Consider the following 10378-nt stretch of genomic DNA (forward strand, 5'->3'; position numbering starts at 1 on the left):
GTACAAAGGTAGTCGTTTGTACAGTTTGATGCGGAGCCACCCTGGCTACTGCTGCGGTTGTGGCTATGGCAGCAATTCCCACAATAGCTGTTATAAGGAGTCCAGTAAACCTTTTGGAACGTTGCAGTACTTCCTTTATAACCTTTCAAAGAGCATGTATTTCAGGGGAGCCTTCCCAAGGTCTGGTTTGATTTACTGGAAGCTATATTTGCAATCTTCTTCTTAATGCAACAAATGAGTGATTAAAATTATAAAGTGAAGAATTTACGCAAGTATATAATTTGAAATCCTGGCAAGAAAGTTTTTGTACACTTTCATTGGTAGAAATTGTTCCTTTCAAGAGCACATAAGGATCTCTTACACAGCCTGAATGTAAAATGTCCAGTTTGTACTGGTATTAAATGTCAATGAATAATTAGTTTTATCAGAATAATATCCGTCCCAAATTTGGAATTTTTTAAGACTTAAAGTCAATCTCCAAATCTCTGTTTGCCCTCTTTCTTGATCCAGTTGTGGGAAGAGGGGTGACATGCCACTACCATGCCATATAATTGGATGATCTGAATGCGTGGTAATATTAGGATGGTCAAAGACTTTATGCACCTGCCAACACAGCCTGTTGTGAGGATTGCAGGACTGATTTGATGAGAGCAATTGGAGACCGCACACCCTTCAGAGGACCAGTCCCATACAATTCCATAGGAACCATTAATCAAAATGACTCCCTCAGTCCCGCGGCAATTATCCCACTGAATACAATCTTGTTTTTCAGATCTTGAATACAATCTTGTTTTTCAGAACAGCTTGCAATGTTCACATAAAGGTCTGTCTGATTTGGTGTCATTATTGGGTTCTGAGTCGTTATAAGCAAAACGCAGACCAGAGAGAAAATATAGTTGAACCTTAGTATAGTTATGATTTAAAGAATGAGTGAACAGCCAGGCTTGCATAGATAATTTAAGGCATCCTGTATCTGGTCCTACACAAATTGGCCAGGATTCATACCCATAAGTAACACTGAAGGGAGTCACTTTCTCTTTTTAAACAAGAGGAAGACATATATCTTCAGGTCCTGGTATCCAGGAAGAATCATTAACATAAACGGGGATCGTATAATCCCCCCAGTCAATGAGTTTTAGTAATGTGGGGTTACGTATATGTGCCCGATAAGTATAATTCTTTGCTTCTGCCGAAACCAGGGGTATACTCACTGTGATGGTTATCAGGGCAAACATAACCATGATGAGGGGGTCTGGAGTCACTGGTTGTTTCTGCTCAGTTTTACTCTACAAGCTGGAATCCATACAGGTGCTAGACCTTCTCCTGGGGAGATGCAAGCAAACCCTCTTTCCCATGTAATTAACTTTCCCAGTGACCAAACATTTGTTAGTGGATCTTGCCACCAAATCACAGTCTTAGTTGTATTTGTGGATGTAGCCTGAAAATGTTGCTCAGCTACAGTTGCCATAGTTTGTGTAGAAATATTAAAAAATTGAGAGTAAATAAGGCTTTATTCAATATTGTTTATTGTCCTATGGCATTTCTCCCTTTTTCTTTTTGTATTATATGTTTAAGTGATTGATTATCCCTCTCCCTTATGGCCTATCTTTATGGGTTACACGGAATGTCAGTAGAATGTTTTATAGATCAAATTTTTAAAAATTGTTGGAATGTTCTACTGTTATAAGCAGGGCTGTTACCAGTTTTTATAGTTTTTGGTAGTTTAATAACAGCAAAAGAAGCATATAAGTGTCTTTGTATATGTTTTGTAGTCTCATTGTAGTCTCACTGGAGTGAGCAGTGGCCCATATAAATTGACAAAATGTATCGTCATATGTACATAAGTCACTCAGTTCAGTTGCTCAGTCATGTCCGACTCTTTGCGACCCCATGAATCGCAGCACGCCAGGTCTCCCTGTCCATCACCAACTCCCAGAGTCTGCCCAAATCCATGTCCATCGAGTTGGCGATGCCGTCCAGCCATCTCATCCTCTGTTGTCCCCTTCTCCTCCTGCCCCCAATCCTTCCCAGCATTAGGGTCTTTTCCAATGAGTCAACTTTTTGCATGAGGTGGCCAACATATTGGAATTTCAGCTTCAACATCAGTCCTTCCAATGAACACCCAGGACTGATCTCCTTTAAGAGTTTACCAGAGGAAGATATATGAGTTACATCCATTATAACTGTGGATTTTAAATGGAACTGTATACCATCATTATATCAGTCACACATTTGATAATGTAAGGGACGTTTCTTGAAACAGGCAATAAAGAAAGCAATATAGTTAGCAGTAATAGTAAAATCATAAGAACTTAAGTCAAGAACTTTTATTAGGTATAGCCCAGTGACATCTTTAAGTCACCTGACTTAGTTTGTTAAATGACTATAGCTTGTTGTTAATTTCCTGGTTCTGGGTCCTAGAGCATCTGATCTTTATTTAAAGACTGGTTACTGAGATAAGTTTTAGAAACAAACTTAAAGAGTGTCTTGTCAATGAAGGACCTTTTAAATTTAACTTAACGAAGCCTCTTAGCAATGTAACATCAGTTCAGTTCAGTTCAGTCGCTCAATCGTGTCCAAATCTTTGCTGCCCCATGAGCTGCAGCATGCCAGGCCTCCCTGTCTATCACCAACTGCTGGAGTCCACCCAAACCCAAACCCTGGACATGGGTTTGAGTCAGTGATGCCATCCAACCATCTCATCCTCTGTCATCCCCTTCTCCTCCTGCTCTCAATCTTTCCCAGCATCAGGGTCTTTTCCAATGAGTCAGCTCTTCGCATCAGATGGCCAAAGTATTGGAGTTTCAGCTTTAACATCAGTCCTTCCAATGAACACCCAGGACTGATCTTTAGAATGGACTGGTTGGATCTCCTTGCAGTCCAAGGGACTCTCAAGAGTCTTCTCCAACACCACAGTTCGAAAGCATCAATTCTTCGGTGCTCAGCTTTCTTTATAGTCCAACTCTCACATCCATACATAACCACTGGAAAAACCATAGCCTTGACTAGATGGACCTTTGTTGACAAAGTAATGTCTCTGCTTTTTAATATGCTGTCTAGGTTGGTCATAACTTTCCTTCCAAGGAGTAAGCGTCTTTTAATTTCATGGCTGCAATCACCATCTGCAGTGGTTTTGGAGCTCAGAAAAATAAAATCAGCCACTGTTTCCACTGTTTCCCCATCTATTTGCCATGAAGTGATGGGACCAGATGCCATCATCTTAGTTTTCTGAATGTTGAGCTTTAAGCCAACTTTTTCACTCTCCTCTATCACTTTCATCAAGAGGCTCTGTAGTTCTTCTTCACTTTCTGCCATAGGGGTGGTGTCATCTGTATATCTGAGGTTATTGATATTTCTCCTGGCAATCTTGATTCCAGCTTGTGCTTCCTCCAGCCTAGAGTTTCTCATGATGTACTCTGCATGTAAGTTAAATAAGCAGGGTGACAATATACAACCTTGACGTACTCCTTTTCCTATTTGGAACCAATCTGTTGTTCCATGTCCAGTTCTAAGGAATTATCTAAGAAGTGAGTCTTAGTAAATATAGATTTTAATTAACAAAACTAGAACTTAAGGTTCAGTGAAACATTAGATGTCATAGGCCTGACATCAGTTGGGTGGATATTTCTTATAGAGCTCCCCAGTATACTCTTGAGATTTTTGTATATGTCTGGAGACTTTTTTTTTTTTTTACCTTGATGAGGCTGTTCAGAACCCAAATGTTTCTAATTTCTGGAACGATGAGGCAGAGAGAAAAGAAAAATGTTTTAATTTTATCCACAGGTGTAAATCACTAAATTGTGTTAAACCATCAGTGACTTGAGGAGAAGAGCTTTTTTATATCTGAAAACAAAGATTAGAAGCCAGTAATATGTCAGAAAAAAAGTCATGAAAATTGTAGTCATATTTAGCAGTCTGTTCAATCTCATGTAACCAGTCCCTTTGTTTTGTAGTCCTTGCCTGACGACCGAGGATGTCAGTAAAAATGATAGTCTCCAAGAAGTTTGTGAAGTTTTTTGTCAATGTCTGTATGACCTGTCCAGCAAAGTGGGTGTCCTAATTGCTGGAGATTGCATAAAATGTATTTTAACCAATTTTTTCATTGTGAGATATTAACCCTATAGCCAGGAAAGGCTTTTATCTTATCAAATAGAAGTGAGGTTTTCCAGGGAGCCTTGAAAAGCCAAGCGGCCGTCTTGGACTTCCCATAGCCCTGACTGTTTGGTTTATAGCCATTATTGATCCATTTTAAATTTACTGATGAGGGGTTAATTTTGTAGAAGCAGTATGAGCTTTGTCTGTGTGTGTCATAGTCTCCATATATCATTGTGAAATAACACTCTTTCACTTTATCAAAGTAACAAAAGACTTTAAAAGCAAGTATGAATCACCTAAAGACAAAGAAATTTATATAGTCTGTTATCAAAAGCCATATTCCAAGAAGACTTTGTTTTGTTTTTTTTTTTTAAACAGGAAGAGAAAATCAAACTCCAGATTGGTACCAGCTTATATTCATTGTGAAACAATAGTTATTCACTTAGTCAAAGTAACAGTAAAAGATTTCAAAGGCAGTTTAGTGTCTTAAGAAACTTGTATCATGCACAAAACTGTCTTCCACTTGCCACAACCCTTTTTTACATTTCTGTATTCATCACTCTATTTGCCCATTCAGAAAACAGCCATATGTATGTTCAGATGTATTTCCTTTTTCCTTAATAGAATGTAATTCCATTCCGTATACCTTTTTATTAAAAACACACATCTTACTTTTCTTTAGCAACCATGAATGAACTCTTGTATATTAGCATTTTATAGATTGGTGAACATAAGTACCCGTTTTAATTTTTTAAAAATATTTGCTTTTTTTTTTAATAGAGAACATCTCAGGATGGCACCAAACATATTTATTAATAGTCCAAAATCTCTTTAGTTTTTCTGTAAGAGGAAGTTAGTGTTTAGTAACTAATGTTTTAAAATCTTATTTTGTTTGGAAATGACCTAGCTATTTAATAAACTTTTATCATTTAGAAATTTAATTTACCCCAATCCTCAGAGATTATTAGGTAGATATTTCTAAAATATAATTATTTTTAATAGAGTTTATCTAAACGTTTTCATCTCATTTATATATATTTGTATATATACTTTTTTTGTTGACAAATTTGGTTTACCTTAAACCTAGGCACAGTAAAAGTATTACGCAATGTTGATGACTTAAGACATGTCTTAATTAGATTAGCAAACAAACAGTAATGTTAGATATTTAATACTGAATATTTTTCAGTTCATGTGAACCTGAATTTAAATAGAGCTTATTTATAAATTAACCTCATATTATCCAAAAACAAAGACACACACTGAGACACAGATAAATTTAGATAGACAGAGATTTCATAGTTTTCCACTTGAAATTTAAAATATCTTTTTGCCCCTTCTTTTTTTTCTCTTGGTCTGAGTTCTACCAATTTATTTATGGCTGGAGACCCAGATAGAGTGGGCTGTGTATTCCAAGAACATGATAAGGGTTAACTTCAGGTTTTTTCCCAGGCCTGTTTTTGTTTCCCAGGCAGAATTGGAGCTCCAGAAAAGCATTTTAACAAGTCAACTTTTTCCTAATTGCATGTGCAAGAAGAACCGGTTTTGCAATTTCAAAAAAGATTTTATTTTAACCAGTTTTCTCCAGAGTGTAAAGACTATCATGGCCATTCAGTGTCAAAATGCCATCTCTCTTTTTTGTGGTCATGTATATCATCCATAAAATGAATGATATATGCATGAGGGAATTGCTGTCATGCTGGGTTTAAAGCCTCGGCTACAAAATTTTGACAAGTAGTGGGACTGTTAAGCATACCTTGAGGTAATACAGTCCATTGAAATCTTTTATGTGGCTCCTTTAAATTAATGCAAGGAACTGAAAAGGCAAATCTAGGTTGATCATCAGGGTGTAAAGGAATAGTAAAACAGCAACTTTGAGGTCAATAACAAATGCCAATTTCTTGGAATCATACTAGGATTAGGTAGACTAGGTCGTAAAGCACCCATTGGAACAATAACAGCATTAGCAGCTCTCAAATCAGTAAGCATTTTCCATTTAACAGATTTCTTTTGTATAATGAACACTGGAGAATCCCAAGGGCTAAAAGACTCAATAATATGTCCCTTACTAAGTTGTTCATTGATTAATGTAAAGCCTCCAGTTTTCCTTGTTTTAGAGGCCACTGCTCTATCCACACAGGTTGATCAGTTTTCCAATTAAGAGGTATAGGTGTGGGTGGAGGAAGATTAATACGAGCAGTGGCCCCTAGTGAAAATGGGGGGATTTGAAATCTTGAGCAGTCAAAGGATAAATTCTTCCTTGTTGATTTTTGCCCAGGCCCAATCTTCGTATATAACCTTGATTGAACATAATTTGACGACTGGCCTCGCTATATTGATTTTGAGGTTTTTCAAAAGAGTCATCATCACTTTCATCACAAGAATCAGAAGTCTGCAAAGGCTCCAGTACTGACTGAATTAATGCTCATGTGCTCCAAATAGAAACAGGGAGCGGAGTTCCTTTTGTATGTTCTTTTTTTAACTCGGCTCCAACCTTTTCCCAGACTTTTAAATCTAAGGTCCCTATTGATGGGAACCAGCAGCAATATTTAGCTGCTGCTTGTAACAATTTCTAATAATCACCCTTCACTAATAGAAGCTCCTCCCGCTTTTAAGAGCTGTCTCAATAAACATATGGGTGATAGTGTTCTGCACTCTCAACATTTCCCATTTTAACCCTGATTAAATGCCTGAGGACTTACCAGCGGGAATTTTCAAAGGGAGCCCTGTCAACCGTCCCGGGTTCTGCTACCCTGTATTTTCACTTTCGCTGCTAGTGGTCTTTCGCTTCAGCCCCACATTGGGTGCCAGTTGTTGCCCTAATGGTCCGGGAGCGAGCGATGAGAATGAAGACAGATCATGAAATCTGGTGCAGTGGGTCAGGGGACCTGCAGCCTCTACTGGACTGAGGTGCAGAGTCCACTCTGAGTCCAGCTTTTATTCCTAATTGCAGACTACAAAACTTTCTTTGATCTGTCTTTCCCAAGACACTACATTGACGCAGTCCACATCTCCTTGTTTTTACCCCAGGCCATTCCCTTCTGGGATAGTCTCAGGAACAATCAGAAGTGTGTAGGCAGTGTTCATACCCAACGCCGACCCTGTGTTCCAGGGTCCATGCTTTCATGACCCCAGTCATACTCCCTTTTGGGTCTGGCCTTGGGGTTTGTAACAAGGCTATTATTCTAAGAAAGACATGAAAAATAATCATCAATGTGGTTTCTTAATATATGCTGTTTTTCTAAGTGCTGCTATTTCTGTGAAATTTCTCAAGGCTGTGAAAGTACATTATTAGGAATTCCCACTAAACCAGAGCCAAATAAATAAGTCATAATTTTAAAAAATGAATTAAAGGAGTAGGGAATTTATCTCTCAGAGGAGGATGTGGTTAAAAAAGAGGAGAGAAGCAGTGCGCTTCACATCTCAACTTTTCGGATGATTCCAGGGGGTTGAGGGGTCTGGGACATCTGTGGCAGTGTGGAAGGGCTGCCTGTGACCTACAAGGACAGGGTGGCATGGTGTGGGGACTAGGTAAGTTGGGGCTTCAGACTATATTTAGACATCTCTTCGCAGTACTCTTGCCTAGAGAATCCCATGGACGCAGTGGGCTGCAGTCTGTGGGGTCACTAAGAGTCGGACACGACTGAGCGACTTCACTTTCACTTTCGCATGTAGGGCTGTGGCTCCAAGATGAAGACATAGACATTTTGTTCATTCATTTGAAATATACTTATTAAGTACTTGCTCAGTAGCAGATCCAAAGGAGGATAAGAGGCAGTCTGCATTTTCTCTTATTCTGTAGGCCAGAGGTTGGCAAACTCTATAAAAGGACAAATAATAAACATTTTAGGTTTTGCAGGCCTTACGGTCCTTGTTGTAACTACTCAACTCTGTATAGTGAAGGCAGCCTTTGTGTTCCAATACAGCTTTATTTACAAAAGCAGGTGGCAGGCTCAGTCCAGTTCAGTCACTTAGTCGTGTCCGGCTCTTTGCGACCCCATGAATTGCAGCATGCCAGGCCTCCCTGTCCATCACCAACTCCCGGAGTTCACTCAAACTCATGTCCATCGAGTCGGTGATGCCATCCAGCCATCTCATCTTCTGTCGTCCCCTTCTCCTCCTGCCCTCAATCCCTCCCAGTATCAGAGTCTTTTCCAATGAGTCAACTCTTCCCATGAGGTGGCCAAGGTATCGGAGTTTCAACTTTAGCATCATTCCTTCCAAAGAACACCCAGGACTGATCTCCTTTAGAATGGACTGGTTGGATCTCCTTGCAGTCCAAGGGACTCTCAAGAGTCTTCTCCAACACCACAGTTCAAAAGCATCAATTCTTCGGCACTCAGCTTTCTTCACAGTCCAACTCTCACATCCATACACGATCACTGGAAAAACCATAGCCTTGACTAGACGGACCTTTGTTGGCAAAGTAATGTCTCTGCTTTTGAATATGCTATCTAGGTTGGTCATAACTTTGCTTCCAAGGAGTAAGTGTCTTTTAATTTCATGGCTGCAGTCACCATCTGCAGTGATTTTGGAGCCCCCAAAAATAAAGTCTGACACTGTTTCCCCATCTATTTGCCATGAAGTGATGGGACCACATGCCATGATCTTAGTTTTCTGAATGTTGAGCTTTAAGCCAACTTTTTCACTTTCCTCTTTCACTTTCATCAAGAGGCTTTTTAGTTCCTCTTCACTTTCTGCCATAAGGGTGGTGTCATCTGCATATCTGAGGTTATTGATATTTCTCCCGGCAATCTTGATTCCAGCTTGTGTTTCTTCCAGTCCAGTGTTTCTCATGATGTACTCTGCATATAAGTTAAATAAGCAAGGTGACAATATATAGCCTTGATGTACTCCTTTTCCTATTTGGAAACAGTCTGTTGTTCCATGTCCAGTTCTAACTGTTACTTCCTGACCTGCATATAGGTTTCTCAAGAGGCAGGTCAGGTGGTCTGGTATTCCCGTCTCTTTCAGAATTTTCCACAGTTTATTGTGATCCACACAGTCAAAGGCTTTGGCATAGTCAATAAAGCAGAAATAGATGTTTTTCTGGAACTCTCTTGCTTTTTCCATGATCCAGCGGATGTTGGCAATTTGATCTCTGGTTCCTCTGCCTTTTCTAAAACCAGCTTGAACATCAGGAATTTCACGGTTCACATATTGCTGAAGCCTGGCTTGGAGAATTTTGAGCATTACTGTACTAGCATGTGAGATGAGTGCAATTGTGTGGTAGTTTGAGCATTCTTTGGTATTGCCTTTCTTTGGGATTGGAATGAAAACTGACCTTTTCCAGTCCTGTGGCCACTGCTGAGTTTTCCAAATTTGCTGGCATATTGAGTACAGCACTTTCACAGCATCATCTTTCAGGATTTAGAATAGCTTAATTGGAATTCCATCACCTCCACTAGCTTTGTTCGTAGTGATGCTTTCTAAGGCCCACTTGACTTCACACTCCAGGATGTCTGGCTCTAGGTGAGTGATCACACCATCGTGATTATCTTGGTCATAAAGATCTTTTTTGTACAGTTCTTCTGTGTATTCTTGCCACCTCTTCTTAATATCTTCTGCTTCTGTTAGGTCCATACCATTTCTGTCCTTTATTGAGCCCATCTTTGCATGAAATGTTCCCTTGGTATCTCTAATTTTCTTGAAGAAATCTCTAGTCTTTCCCATTCTGTTGTTTTCCTCTATTTCTTTGCACTGATTGCTGAGGAAGGCTTTCCTCAGGCTGGACTTGGCCTATGTGCCATTGTTGGCTGACCCCTGTCTGAGCAACAGGGAGCCCTTGAGTGGTTTTTTAAAAATGTATTTATTTGGCTGAGCTTGGTCTTAGTTGCAGCATGCAGGATCTTAAGTCTTTGAGCAGCATATTGGATCTTTAGTTGCAGCATGTGGGATCTAGTTCCCTGACCAGGGATTGAACCTGGGCCCCCTGCATTGGGAGTTCAGAGTCTTAGCGACTGGACCACCAGGGAAGTACCCCCTTGAAGGTTCTCGTGCTGAACTGACATGACCAGAGAATGGGTGGGAGGCTAATTACTGAGCATTTGTTTTATGACAGCTATCTTGCTAAGCATCTAATGACTTGGACTAAGATCCTAGGTCTGCCACTTAATGGCTGCTTAGGATTAAAGAGATGGCTCAGTCGGTAAAGAATCTGCCTGCAGTGCAGGGGACACAGGAGATGTGGGTTTGATCCCTGAGTCAAGAAGTTCCCCTGGAGAAGGAAATGGCTACCCACTCCAGTATTCTAGCCTGAAAAATCCCATGAACAGAGGAGCCT

General features: G+C 39.8%; 1 non-coding gene across 1 annotated transcript; it reads right to left on the bottom strand.

The window, feature by feature from the left end:
• Positions 1-9997: 9997 nt before the first annotated feature.
• TRNAG-CCC (transfer RNA glycine (anticodon CCC)) lies at positions 9998-10070 on the bottom strand. Its single transcript has one exon. It is a non-coding gene; the product is annotated as a tRNA-Gly (tRNA).
• Between the last annotated feature and the right edge of the window lie 308 nt (positions 10071-10378).

Source organism: Bos taurus, chromosome 13 (assembly GCF_002263795.3).
Source record: "Bos taurus isolate L1 Dominette 01449 registration number 42190680 breed Hereford chromosome 13, ARS-UCD2.0, whole genome shotgun sequence".
Classification (NCBI taxonomy): Eukaryota; Metazoa; Chordata; class Mammalia; order Artiodactyla; family Bovidae; genus Bos; species Bos taurus.